Source organism: Elephas maximus, chromosome 6 (genome assembly GCF_024166365.1).
Source record: "Elephas maximus indicus isolate mEleMax1 chromosome 6, mEleMax1 primary haplotype, whole genome shotgun sequence".
Classification (NCBI taxonomy): domain Eukaryota; kingdom Metazoa; phylum Chordata; class Mammalia; order Proboscidea; family Elephantidae; genus Elephas; species Elephas maximus.
The window spans coordinates 15,472,556-15,486,962 of NC_064824.1; the positions used below are offsets into that span (position 1 = coordinate 15,472,556).

General features: G+C 38.7%; 1 protein-coding gene across 3 annotated transcripts in view; it reads right to left on the minus strand.

The window, feature by feature from the left end:
• Positions 1-14,407, minus strand: part of WDR33 (WD repeat domain 33) — a 125,075-nt gene that overhangs the window by 87,327 nt on the left and 23,341 nt on the right. Inside the window, exon 2 of one of the 3 annotated variants that reach the window (XM_049889110.1) lies at positions 9,059-9,146. The exons of the other annotated variants lie outside the window; for them this stretch is intronic. The gene's annotated coding sequence lies outside the window, so the exon portion shown is untranslated. The remainder of the gene's footprint in view (positions 1-9,058; positions 9,147-14,407) is intronic. 3 annotated transcript variants of the gene reach the window in all.

Here is a 14,407-nt window from a genome sequence, read left to right on the forward strand (position 1 = left end):
CATTCCTGATACTGTTAATTTGGGTCTTCTCTTTCTTTTTGGACAGTCTGTCATTCTTTCAAGTAGAAATCTCGTTCCATAAAAAAGTGACTAGTAAGCTCACAACTCAAACAGTGACATAAGGTCTTTTCCTCAAGAGAACTGCCTAACTTCTATAAGCAGAAGTGCTTTTTCCATACTTCCTATTGTGTCACACATTATATTAAAAAATATGTACTCAAGTGGCAAGAGTTAATAAAATTATTTTTACTACTTTATCAATGTCATACTTAAGTAAAATGGGCATTTTTTTTTTTTTAAACTACCAGTGCATGGAGGTAAGCAAAACATACAATGGCTAGTAGTACATTTTGGTGCCAGTGCCTTGAATCATGCTAAGACGCCAGCAGTTATCCATTACAGTTTATCCATAAATGTAAAAGTCAACACAATGAAAAGGGCTAATGTCTTCACATTATGAAAATAGTTCTGACCTCATTTTGAAAACTGCTGCCTTACAAAGGTTAAATAACTAGCACAGAAAAAATTTTACAAAGTGTATTACTAGTTTAAGGTATTATCAGGTATTATTCAAGTGAAATAATATTAAAACTTAGTCCATTTCTAAGCTTCCAAATCCACTGATGAAAGTGATCAAGCTATGCTTTTCACTTGATGAATATAAATCTCATAAAAAAATAAATGAAACTACTGTAGTTGGCTACCATGGTTGTGATGATGAATGGACAGAAAAGAGGGAGGGAGTAAGCATGCTATAAACACACCACCCTTTGTATATACTTACATCGTTTCTAGAAAGATACATCAGAGATAGTACCAGTGACTGCCTCTGGAGAAGGAAACTCGATGACTTAGGGTGAAGGTCAGAAGAAATTCAGTCTTGTACATATGGAATTTTATATCATATGCATGTTTTATTAAAAAAAATTCTTTCACAGATAATGTTTCATTATTTGAGGCATTAAATACCCAGTTAAATTTTGAGCAAAGATTCTATTTAAGAATCCTGATCAAAGGGGGGAAAATGCAGAACAAAATTTTAAATTCTCATGGAATCCAGACTTTCTGGAGCCATGTTGGTTGAAAAAACCCCTGAAGCTACTGTCCTGAGATAATCTTTAAACCTTAAACCAAAAATTTTCCCTTAAGTTTTCTTAGAACCAAACAGTAGTTTGCTTTAACTGGTAAAGAATATCTGCCTTGAGCAATGTGCTCTTTTAAGAACTATCCATACGGGATCGAACTAACAACTGCAACTCAAAAGATTAAATAGGAACCTTGAGGGCAGTGAGTTTATGCTAATGGAGGAGGAACAACTCAGAAAGAAGAGTGAGAATGGTTGCACACTTGAAGAATGTAATCAACATCACTGAATTGTACATAAACTGGTGAATTTGGGTTCTGATGTGCATATTCTCAACAACAACAAAATAAAATTTTTTAAACAGTTAAAATCCTCTCAATCAACTTAGGAAATACAGGAAACTTTTTTCTATTCAAGCATACAGTATATATGCAGCCTTTCTAAAGCAAAAGGGTCTACCTGACTTCCTTTAATGACTAACCCAACTCATTGCTGACGAGTCAATTCTAACTCATAGCGACCCCTACTGGACAGGGTAGAACTGCCCCATAGGGTTTCCAAGGCTATAAATCTTTATGAAAGCAGACTGCTACTTCTTCCTCCTGCGGAGCAGCTGGTGAGTTTAAACCACCAACCTTTCAGTTAGCAGGCAAGCACTTAACTACTGTGCCACCAGAGCTTCTCCTTTTAATGACTAAAAAAAAAAAATTGCTAGATGGTATTAATTTACAACTGACAAAAATATCAATTCAGCTGCTAATTCTATGTTGGATTCGATTTTCTACCAATACCTGGGACAGTTATGTGGAAGTTCTGTAAGACTGAAAAACAATAGGTATGCCACATATGGGTCCCTCCAATGGAGAATCCAGTCCAATATACTATTTCTGGATCCTCACTGACAATTAGGTTCACGCACCGCTCTAACTCTAGTCTATTTGAAATTCTTTAACCAAAATTACTTTTACATGGGGAATACAACTTGACAGTTGTCCTTTTCACATGTGCTCAAACAGTACTTTCTATTCCCAAACTACATGCTATAATAATTCAGGAGCTTCCAAAGATTTATGTTAAGCATGTAACCAATACAAGGTGGAGTAAGCTATACAACAAGAACTTTTAATGCCACCAGGTCTTTCTTCCAAGGTTTCTCTGGGTTAGTAACAGAGTGTTTAACCGTTTACACCACCCAGAGACTCAAATATAGAATTGATATTAGTTAATACTGGTTACTGTTAATTTTTCTAGTGTGATAATGGTACTGCGGCTATTTCTTAAATGTCCTTATTCTTAGACATGATGTACACTGACATTTTTAGAAGTCTGAATCTTCCAAATAGTTCAGCCAAAAAAAAAAAAAAAGATACAAACATATAAAGCAAGTACAGCGAAACGTTAACAAGAGTTGAATGCAGATGAAGGGTATATGGGTGATCACTATGTTGTGTTCTCATAGAGAGTCAGGTGAGAATTATATAATGAAACACTTGGCTTAACAGACTAAGAGAACCCATATATGCAACACCAATTTTCAAAAAAATATATTTTATAATAAATTCCAAACTCTCTAGCCTCACTTTGTGTCACCCTCTTCCTTGCTCACCATGCTCCTGCCAAACTATCACCTTTTCCTTTCCTTAAACCTATTATCAAGTTCCCTCCTCCTGTATTGTTCTCTGGATTCTTTAATGGCTGGACCCCTCTCATCCTTCAGGGCTCAGTTACCTATCATCTCTCCAGGGAGGCCTTCTGTGACCACACTTTTTCAAGCAGGCACCCCTGTTTTCTCTCACGCTTCTCAAATACTTGTTTATGATTTTATGATGTCTCATCCCACAAGGAGATAAGGAAATCTTTTTCATTTTGTGACCAGACTATAGTAAGTACCAACAGATACATACTGAACGAATAAGGGAAAAGCATGTTGCACATAATTTAGTCTCTCTCTCTTGACTATTAGAAGGTACTTTAAGATCCTCTTTCATCTCAGTGTCATATTATTACGGACAATGACTATCACATATTACATAAAATGTGAGCCAAATTTATACTGCCCATTCAAAATTTCTGTATTTTGAAAGACATACTACACTGAAAAAACAATATATGCTAATAACAAAATATCTGGAAAAAGAGAGGAAAAAAAGAAAAGTACCTCCATTAGTTAAATACACATACAATTTTAGATTATATGCATAATTATTATCCTGTTATTGTTTTTCATTTAATAATTATAGCTTAAGGAGTCCCAGGTAGTGCAAAAAGTTAACATGCTGAACTGCTCACCGAAAAGGTTGGAGGTTCAGGTCCACTCAGAGGCACCTCAGAAACCCTGGCGATATACTTGGAAAACCTCAGCCAGTGAAACCCTGTGGAGCACAGTTCTACTCTGACACACAAGGGGTTGCCAGGAGTCAGAACTGACTCAATGACAACTGGTTTTTAATTATAGCTTCAAGGTTTTCTGTATTAAAAAACTCTTTGCAAATGTTTCTGAAGGTTGCTAGTGTTTCATTAAGTAGCTATGCCATGATTTACTTAAATGTCTTATTGTCGGATATTTTAATTTTATCCTACTAAAGTCAAAACTGCACTGCTCAAAAAAAAAAGACTGCACGGCTCATCTTTGTGCACAAAGCTCCTTCTGCGGAACCACTTATTTCCATCATACACAAGAGGGCCCACTGTGTTAAAGAATCTTTGCTACTTTAATTAGGTAAAAACTCCTTTTTTTTTTTTTTTGCATTTTCCTCCTTTAATTTTATTACGATAAACATACGTGACGAAAAGTTTGCCATGAAGTATATATGATTCACCGACATAAATTAACTTTCAAAATTTTGTGCTACCATCACCACTACCCATTTCCAAATTTTACATTGCTCCAAATGGAAACTCAGTGCCCTTCAATAATTCCCATTCCCTCTTCCCCCTTGCCCCTAGTAACCACTAATGGAAACTTCTGTCTCTCTGTATTTGACTATTTGAGATATTTCATATAATTGAGATCATACAGTATTTGTCCCTTTCTGACTGACATATTTCACTCAGCATAATGCTGACAAGGTTCATCCATGTCACAGCATATATCAGAATTCCATTTCTCTTTATGGCTGAATGATATTCCACTGTTTATTTTATGTAAATAAAAAACTACATTTTGTTTACTTTTTCATCTCTTGATGGGCCCTTAGGTTGTTTCCACCTTTTGGCTACTGTCAATAATATTGCAATGAATGTTGCTATACAAGTATCTGTTTAAGCCCCTGCTTGAGTGTATATACCCAGGAGTGCAACTGCTGGATCATAAGGTAATTCTTGTGTGCCCCTGAACCAAACCATGGTATTTTCCATCATCTCATATGCTTGTGAAGGCTGGGTTGTGAATAAGGAAGACCGAGGAGGAGTTAATGCCTTTGAATTATGGTGTTGGCAAAAAATATTGAATATACCATGGACTTCCAGAAGAACCAACAAGTACATCTTGGAAGAAGTACAGCCAGAATGCTCCTTGGAAGGAAGGCTGGCAAGACTTCATCTCACGTACTCTGGACATATTAGCAGGAGGAACCAGTCCCTGGGGAAGGACATCATGCTTGGTAAGGTACAGGGTCAGCAAAAAGAGGAAGAGCCTCAAACGAGATGGACTGACACAGTGGCTGCAACAATGGGATCAATCATATCACCAATTGTGAGGATGGTGCAGAACCAAGCAGTGTTTCGCTCTGTTGTACACAGGGTCACTGTGAGTCGGAACCAACTCAGAGGCACCTAACAACAACAACATGGTAATTCTTACGTTTAACTTTTTGAAGACCCACCAAATTGTCTTCCACAGCAGCAGGACCATTTTACATTCCCAGCACCAATGCACAGGGGTTCCAAATTCTCCACATTCTTGTCAATACTGATTAGCTCCCATTTTTCTGATAATAACCATCCCAGTGGTGGTAACCTGCTGTTTCATTTTAATTTTCTTGATTATTAATAAGGTTGAACGCTTATTTTTTCCATTTTATTAACCATTTTATTCCTATCCCTATATACATTAGTTTTTTGTATACTGCCATATACATACACAAACATACATTATTGTTATACGTTGACTATATGAAGGCCTTTGTCAATTGCCTACTACACGACTAGGTTCAGGAAAATTTTTTTCAGTATATATCCTATTTGGATTTTGAATTAAAAAGCATACTTCTTATATCCCTAGATTTAACAATCCAAAATGACTCAGTAGGGAACAACTTTTACCATTTCCATGTGTTCAAAATGTTTACCGGCACTTAATATTCATAGAGAAAATAACAGAATTATATGGGATGGTGTAAGGATTCTCTCTCTAATCTTCCTCAGCAGCAGAACTCCTTCAAGTAACATCTTACAAGCATGTTAAAGATGTAGAACAAAGTTTTGTCAGTCTTAAACCTTCCACAGAACCTCTAAACCTGGGGGAAGGGGCAGTATAAACACCACTAGAGTGCAAAGAACAACAAGCTAGAGAATCTAGGACTCTATTTAAGCCTCTGGTACTTCTAGACCCTGGAGAAATCTTGTATTTCTGGGGTTGCTTCCTCAATCTCTAAAACAAGGTAACATGATTAAAGATCTTTAATATTACTTAATGTAAATCACAGAAATGTTGGTTAAAACTTTGTATTTAACATTCAAGAAACCTTTTGCTATTTTTAAATCAACTTATAATTGGCCATGATTTCCAGAAGTGCCTTTATATATTTATAAATTTCAGAAAACCAATGTATGACTTAATAGAGATCTAACAGAGATCTACGTAGGCAACCTAAAAAATTGTTTTGCAAAAAGGTCCTGCACTTCAATACACAAGCTGAATCAATTATTGGGGGATGATGACTAAATAATTTCTGCATTTCTATATCATGGATTTTTATACAATGATTTTAAACGTTTAAAAATTTTTAATCAAAACCAAATGGTTCAAAGGCCAGCACTGCAGGGGTGGGGGTTTGGGGACCATGATTTCAGGGGACATCTAGGTCAACTGGCATAATAAAATCTATTAAGAAAACATTCTGCACCCCACTTCGGTGAGTGGCATCTGGGGCCTTAAATGCTAGCAAGTGGCCATCTAAAATGCATCAATTGGTCTTAACCCACCTGGAGCAAAAGAGAATGAAGAACACCAAAGACACAAGGTAATTATGAGCCTAAGACACATAATGGACCACATAAATCAGAGACTACATCAGCCTGAGACTAGAAGAACTAGATGGTGCCTGGTTATAACCAATGACTGCCCTGACAGGGAACACAACAGAGAATTCCTGATGGAGCAGGAGAGCAGTTGGATGCAGACCCCAAATTCTCGTCAAAAGACCAGACTTAATGGTCTCAATCTAGAAGGACGCTGGAGGTCATGGTCCCCAGACCTTGTTACTCCAGACAGGAACCATTCCCAAAGCCAACTCTTCAGACAGGGATTCGACTGGACTACGGGACAGAAAATGATACTGGTGAGGAGTGAGCTTCTTGGCTCATGACACATGAAGACTATGTGGGCAGCTCCTGTCTGGAGCGGAGATGGAAAGGCAGAGGGGGACAGAAGCTGGCTTGAATGGACACGGAAATACAGGGTGCAGAGAAGGAGCATGCTGCCTCATTAGGGGGAGAGCAACTAGGAGTACATAGCAAGGTGTACATCAATTTTTGTATAAGACTGACTTAATTTGAAAACTTTCACTTGAAATACAATAAAAAAATTTTTAAATTTTTTTATCAAACAGTAATTGCACATGAGCTAATGTTCAAAAAAAATCAGATTCCAAAATAATTATAATTATTTTAAAAGAACTGCGTACTAGTGTGTAAGGGTAAAAAAAAAGAGAACACATCAAAAAGTTAACGAAACCAAAAAGCCAAACCCATTTGCCATCAAGATATCTTTGGGTATTTTCCAAGTTGACCACAACAAATACAGATTACGTACTGTTACAATGAGGTGAGAGTAATGCTTCTTGGTTTTTTGTTTTTTTTTTTAAGCCCATCTGAAATCTCTAACTTTGTCAATACCTTCACTGGTATATTCCTATAGAATGAATAAAATGAATGGCAGCATCAAAATCAAGATGCTTATTATAATAAAAAGTTTGGCCTAAGCCTATGTTCAGGCTCCATTTTTTTATTAACGGTTTGACTCCTACTTTGAGAATGCAAACTGCTGACCTTTGTAAATTTCCACTGTGCCCCTGCAAAACAGCACTGTAACACTTAATTCAGGAAATGTTTTTCTCTGTCCTTAAGCTAAGGATGTGAAAAGAGTGTTCCCAAAGGGGGTCTTGACGTACATGGCTAAGCAGCCCTCAGGAAACATCTTGCTCAAAAAGCTATTTTGATAGAATGTTCCAGGCTGTAACTGTCCTACAACCACACTGTATAATCACATATTCCTACATTGTCAAGAAAATTAACCAATCCAGAGAGTCCATAAGTAAGCTTTGCACCAATCCCTTTCAATTCCCCGCTTCAAGTTATCCCACCTTCCACTTCCCTAAATGCTTAAGTACCAGTCAGAGTATTATAAATCTCTAATTTCGCCATATAAATGTACTGGTTCACCTTTAATTCCCCAGAGCGTTGGGTTTCACTTTGTGAGGCTCAGTGTGTCCCTGGTTCGAACTGTCTCTCAGCTTCCAATAAATCTCTTCACTTTCATTTTGACAGAGTACGTATACTTGCACTTTGACATTCTGTTGCTATCAAAGGGGGGATTAGAAGGTGCACTGCTGGTGGTGGCCCCCTGGAGGATCAAGGAACCAGGCCGTGGTCCACCACAAGCCCCCTGAAGCTCTCTGCTTCCACAGATCTCAGGGGACCACAGATGGGTGAATGACCTCTTGAACCAAACTCCATTTCCTCGCATCTTGAGTTCTTTGAGGTTTATTCCTGGCCTCTCCTGCATTCATTTTCAGTTTGTGCTCTAAACATCTTGACAAGTTCAGTGCCAGATTGGGTTTGGTGAAGCTTATATCTAGTGACAAATCCCTGATAAGACTCTGGTCTGATCTGCGGAAGAGCCAGAAGTTTCCGCCATTAAGTTTCAGCTTATGGTTTCTTTCTCCTTTTGAGCGCACATTCAAGGTTTTCAGCGCACATGAAGGCCACAGGGCACGTTAAAGGATTCAGTTACCATTTAGGTTTTACTAGCATGTACATTTTTCTGTTTTAGTAAAATGAGGAATACTACTTCCAGGGACTTGCAAGGCCACCTCTGAGCACTCCAGCTGCTTATATGAACAAACACTTTGGCCCCCATTATTTGCCTGTTTTTAGAACACTGGAAAGTCAACGGCCAATTTGAGAGTCTTTTGATCTGAATTAATTTTTCTGTGCAGTAAATTAGAACAGAAATGATCCCATATTTGGCACATACAACTGAATTCTTACTTTGACTGGTATATGGAAGCTTCCAACAGGCGCCAAGAAGGATGATTTTCAAGAAGGATACAACTGCTAAATAACATGGAATACCAGGCACCTCCTTCTGTTCCCTCTTCCCTTTTGCCAGTTGCTTCCTCTTTGTTTCCAACCCCTCTACTAACACACTCTCTGAACTGTTTCTTTTCTAAAGAGCCAACCAAAAAAATAAAAAAAGACCAATTACTGAAATACCGTTTAAAATCCTCCCTACACCACCAAAAGTGGGTATTAAAGAAAACCCCAAAAAATTTCAGTGTGTCCTTTGTTCCTTGGATTCGCACTGAATTGCACAGTATAAAGATTTTCCAGAATTACAGAAGAATCCTTATAAATTTGCTATGAAATGTACAATCCTCATTGAGGCTCACCAGCCTGGCCTCTCTGATTTGTATCAACTGGTCCATATGTTAGTTATTCCTGGGGACACTCAGCTATGGCTGGAGCACACTGAATGGAAACACCCCCAAGAAGGCCTTGCCATAGACATTAAAAAGATGGCTGAAAAATTACTTAAGGAAGCTCCAGAAAATGGGAGAAAGTTGCTTGATGCCCTGGACAAAGCTTTTCCTCCAGTAGTTGACCGGACGCAGATTCATTCCTGTGTGCAGAATAAACACAAAAGTGTTTACAATTACTGAAATAGATTATTTCAAAAATTTGTTGCACATTCAGGGTTGGATCCAATGATTCCAGGGGCTTTAGGAGCTTTTAATGCAGTCATTTATATCCGGTCTTAATTCTGAACTTCCAGCCTTAGTAAAAAGACATAATCTGTGCCGGAAAATAGCCCTATCTCTGAACTTACTACTCTAGCTCATGAACTAGCTCAAATTCTAGAAATTAAACAAACTTCTAAGACCAATACACTGATGACTTCGCAATTACAACCGGTACAGCCCCCCAACTATGGTACGTTTAAAGTTTCTGGAGGCACTAAATTTGGGGGTGCTAAAACCAGGAATCTGTCATTAATATATATAGTCTGCACACTTTATAAAAGAATTGTATCAAATTGTTGAACAAAATAGGTGATTTATTTTCAGATGCCACCCAAAAGAAAACAAAATGAAGGGTCTCCAGGGACAAGAACAGCCTTAAATTCTCAAAGGGAAATTGTAATTTAAGTAAATGGAGAACTTTGCAAATTTTTAATTGACACAGGTGCTACACTCTCAGCCATTAACCCTACATGTCTGTAAAAGCCCCTACCTCAGAGTACCAAACATCTAAGGTAGTGGGGGTTGCTAGTCAAGAACAAATTTTAACTTCTTCTAAACCCATTCCAATATCCTTCTGCCTAAGTAGATTTACATACCTTTCTACTTAGCAAAGACACCCCTGTTAATTCAGTGGGGAGAAATTTAAAAATGAAGTTGCCATATACAATTTAATGAAAAAGGTGAAGTATTATTCAAGCTCCCTGACAGTTACAAAGAAGCTGAAGAAACCTCACCAGAGAAAGCTTCTTGCTATTTACAGGTGCTCAGCTTGCCTTTACAAGGCAACGGTCCCCCTTGCCTCTCCCACTCCTCTAGATGATCTTGCCTCCATTCCTGAGATCTCGTGGGCCACTACTTCCACAAATGTGGGCCGGTAACGTCAGCCAATAAAGATTCAAACCGATACCTCAGCCCTTGCCTAAAATTTCTCAAATATTCTTTGAAAAAGGAAGCCAAAGAGGAGCTTGGTCCTATAATTCAAAGTTTTCTTGCTAAGGGTTTGATTATCCCATGCACCAGCCCTGTAACACCCATTTTTTCCTGTTAAGAAACCCTATAACCAAAGTTGGAGATTTGTGCAAAACTTGGGAGCCATTAGTTGCACTGTAATTCCTAGATTTTCAGTGGTTCCAAATCCTCATTTACTCCTTTCCAATGTTCCTCCAGAGGCCACTCACTGTACAGTAGTTGATCTTTGTAGTGTATTTTTCAGCATTTCTATAAACCTCGATGAAGCCCTGGTGGCACAGTTGTTAACAGCTCAGCTACTAACGAAAAGTTCCGCAGTTTGAATCCACCAGCATCTCCCTGGAAACCCTATGAGGCAGTTCTATTCTGTCCTATAGGGTTGCCGTAAGTCAGAATCAACTCGATGGCAACGGGGGTTTGGTTTTTCTTGGTTATACACCCTGACAGTCAATATGCTTGCCTTTACTTGCAGAGGCCAATAATATACTTGGACCATGATGCCTCAAAGCTTCAGTGAGTACCCCACATTACTTTTCTCAAATTTTGCATGTCAACTTACAACCTTTACAATTTGCCCATGGTTCTACTTTAGTATAGTATGTTGATGACTTACTAGTCTGTCCCAATTCTTATCAGACCTGTACTAAAAACATCCTTTTACTAAAACACTTAGCTAATGGTAGCTGTAAGGCCTCTAAAGAAATGCTGCACCTACTCCAGCTGTCAGTCAAATATTTAGGAGATCTAAATGGAAACCTGGTGGCACAGTAGTTAAGAGCTTGGCTGCTAACCAAAAAGTAAGCAGTTTGAATCCACCAGCCACTCCTTGGAAACTCTATGGGGCAGTTCTACTCTGTCCTATAAGGTCATCAGGAGTCATAACTGACCCAACAGCAACTAGTTTTAATTTCAGTCAATGGGATTACCATTGACCCCAAGAGAAAAGAGACCATCCTAGTGTATCCTGTCCCCATTACCAAAAAAAAAATTTTTTTGAAGGTTATTTCCTTGACCTTGTGGCTGTTGCAAAACCTGGATCCCCAATTTTACATTACCAGTATTTGAATACTTTAGAACCTGAACCTTTCCAATTATCAAAAGATGGCAAGAAAGCCATCATAAAATTAAGAGTCACTGATAAATACACCAGCCTTAGGGTTTCCTAATTATAATTTAGGCTTTTCCCTTTTTGTGCATGAAGCATCCAGAAATGGTTTAGGGATCCTCACTAAGAAACATGAGGGACAACAAAGACCTGCTGGTTATTACAGTTTGCAACTGGACTCAGTTGCCAGGGACTAATCCCTTCTTAGGGCAGTTGTTGCCACAGCAAAATTAGTAGAAGCCACAGCAGATATAGTCTTAGGAAATGTTCTTGATGTTTATGTACCTAATGCAGTGTCTCCTATTTTAAATTCCACCTTAACTCTCCATCTTTCAGCCAGCAGATTGACTTCTTATGAAGTCCTCCTTTTAGCAGCTTCTAATATTCGAATGCACACCATGGCTTGTCTGAATCTGGTTACTTTTTTAACTTTGCCTAATGATGATTTTTTTTTTTTTTTTAATGATGATGACTATCCTCCTCATGATTGTTTAGATTTGACAGACCAACTTTTAACTCGTAGAGGTGATTCACAAGAAACTCCACTTCTTAACCTAGATTTAATTTTATCTGTAGAAGGTTGTATCTGAGACCTTACCCTACCAGTTCTCATTAAAAGGGAGAATATGCTGTCACCACCTCTACTGAAGTTCTTGAAAGCAGCATCCTTTCTAAAGTTGCTTCACCTCAACAAACTAAATTGATTCGCACCCAAGAGCACTCGCAAATTGGCTTCTAGGAAGTAGATAAATATTTATATGGACCCGAGGAATTGATTCAGGGTAATTAATGATTCTGGTACGTTACAGAAAACAAAGTAGCTGCCTAACATCTTCTGGAACCCAGATTAAAAAAGGCCCTTAGTGGCAGACATCTTAAAAGCCCTTTTACCTCCCTCTGAGATTGCTGTAATTAAAATCCAGGCTTACCAAACCAAGGGGGTTTCCCAAACTGAAGAAATAAAAGGAAATGACCTAGCCAATAGAGCAGCTAAACAGGCCGCTTCCCAGCCACCTCCCATTAATAATATCCCTATTTGTGATTATGATGATCTTAATAAACCTCATGATCAGGATGAAAAGAAAGGACATAGTGAAATGACTAAACTATTTGTAGCCCCTCCACTGGAAATTGCATTAGAAATGCTTTCTAAATTTAATCCTCGTATAGCCTCGGGGCTGCTTTTTTCAGTACCCATATTTAGCTTCTGAAGATGAAATCAAGAGGCTGGCAAGGTGCTGGCTGTCACCAAGATTTGAAAACCAAATTATGGATAAGACCCAGTAAGAATATTGTTTTAACAGGATGTTTATATATCTCTGTGGTCGGAAATTACTTACGTAAACATCTAGAGTTAGAGACAAAATAATACAACCAAAACCCACTGCCGTCGAGTCAATGCCGACTCATAGAGAGCCTATGGGACAGAGGAGAACTGTCCCATGATGTTTCCAAGAAGCGCCTGGTGGATCTGAACTGCTAGCCTGTTGGTTGGCAGCTGTAGCACTTAACCACTACACCACCAGGGCTTCCAAATAATACAAACCTTAGAGAAATACTGGTGGGGAGATTTTTCTACAGCTGTAGATCATGTGTTTTCCTATTGCCCTACTTGTTCTCCTCATATTGTTTTGGCACCTGTAATTCGAGGCATTTTAAGTCATGATCATGATAACAAGAATCTTTCCTATTATTCAGCTGAATTACTAACAGAAAATTGCCCTCCCAATGAGATTTCTTTTGAACATCTTTATGCGAATCAACTATTGGCCCCTGCAGAATAAACTGTTACGTCAAAAAGATATGATTGGAAGAGTGAGCTAATTATAGCAGGTGTACACTTGAGATTGTGTTGGCAACTCTTGTCTGGAGGGGGGATGGGAGGATAGAGAGAGAGGGAAGCCGGCAAAATTGTCAAGAAAGGAGAGACTGAAAGGGCTGACTCAAGACGGGGAGAGTAAGTGGGAGTAGGGAGTGAGATGTATGTAAACTTATATGTGACAGACTGATTGGATTTGTAAACGTTCACTTGAAGCTTAATAAAAGTTATTATAAAAAAAAAAAAGATATGATTGTTCTCAGCAATCTACTTTAGTAATATGGATGAGACCTAATGACTTCTCGGTTCTTCCAAATGAAAAACCCATTGACATCAAGTCAATTCTGACTCATAGCAACTCTATAGGACAGAATAGGACTGCCCCACGGGGTCTCCAAGGAACAGCTGGTGGATTCAAACCACCAACCTTTTGGCTGGCAACCAAGCTCTTAGCCACTAAGCCACCAGGGCTCCCAGTTCTTCCAAAGTCCCTCCAAATTCCACTGATGAAAGCATTACATGTGAACTCCCACCCAAGATGACAGAAATTTTGAGCCAATATTAGTGGAGGCACTTTTGGGAAGTATCTTAGTTGTCTAGTGCTGCTGTAACAGGAGCCCTGGTAGCATAGTGGTTAAGTGATCATGCTGCTAATCAAAAGGTCAGCAGTTCAGATCCACGAGCGGCTCTTTGGAAACCCTATGCCACAGTTCTACTATGTCCTATAGGATCACTGGGTCAGAATCAACTCGAAGGCAAAGGGTTTTGGCTTTCTGTTTGTTTTCGCTATAACAGAAATACCACAAGTGCACGGCTTCAACAAACAGAAGTTTATTTCTCCGTGTAGCAGGCTAGAAGTCCAAATTTAGGGTGTCAGCTCCAAGGTGAGTCTTTCTCTCTGTCAACTCCGGAAGAAGGCCTTTGTCATCAATCTTCTCCTGGACTAGGAGCTTCTCAGTGCAGTGACCCTGGGTACAAAAGATGCACTCTGCTCCTGTCACTACTTTCTTGGTGGTATGAGGTCCCCATGTCTCTCTCCTCGCTTCTCTCTTTTATATCTCCAAAGAGATTGGTTTAAAACACAATCTAATCTTGTAGACTGAGTCCTGCCTCATTAACATAACTGCCTCTAATCCTGCCTTATTAACATCATAGCAGTAGGATTCATAACACATAGGATCATCACATCAGATGATAACATGGTAGACGATCACGTAATACTGGGAATCATGGCCTAGCCAAGTTGA